Source organism: Penaeus monodon, chromosome 21 (genome assembly GCF_015228065.2).
Source record: "Penaeus monodon isolate SGIC_2016 chromosome 21, NSTDA_Pmon_1, whole genome shotgun sequence".
In the NCBI taxonomy this organism is placed as follows: domain Eukaryota; kingdom Metazoa; phylum Arthropoda; class Malacostraca; order Decapoda; family Penaeidae; genus Penaeus; species Penaeus monodon.
The window spans coordinates 36,680,401-36,680,956 of record NC_051406.1 but is presented as its reverse complement, the minus strand read 5'-3'; positions in this window follow the sequence as shown (position 1 = coordinate 36,680,956).

Below are 556 nucleotides of genomic sequence, written 5' to 3'. Positions count from 1 at the left end.
GGAAGCTTCTTTCCCTTTTATCTAAATAATTCATTTCAAAGACAAGTTAAATATAAAGAGTTCTAGGTTTTAGGTGATTGTGTGCCACATTCAACCTCAACTTGCATGATATTATACAAGGAACACAGGCAAAAGATTTATCTGAATTAACTTCAGTCACCCATGTAAGTATGGAATGTAAAAAAAATAGATAAATAAAAAATCCCAAGCAGGCCTTCCTGGAGGTTGGCAGATTACCAGTCAAAATGTAACCACTGATCTCAGTTGGTGTACTATACAAGCCATATGGCAAAAATTCTAATATGGAGAACCACAAGATATCAAAAGAGGACAGATCTCAAATTTCCAAGAGAATACAAAAATTGCTCAGAGGAATACTGAATAGACTACATTTCTCAGTTCAAAGAATTGAAATAATAATCAAGAAGAAAAGTGAGATATCAAATCACAGTAAAAGAAAAGGAGACATTAATGCTTCTCTAATTATTTAATGAGAAGCAATCACAAATCATTAACCCAAATGTTTAACAAATATCAGGATCTGACCACTCCCATT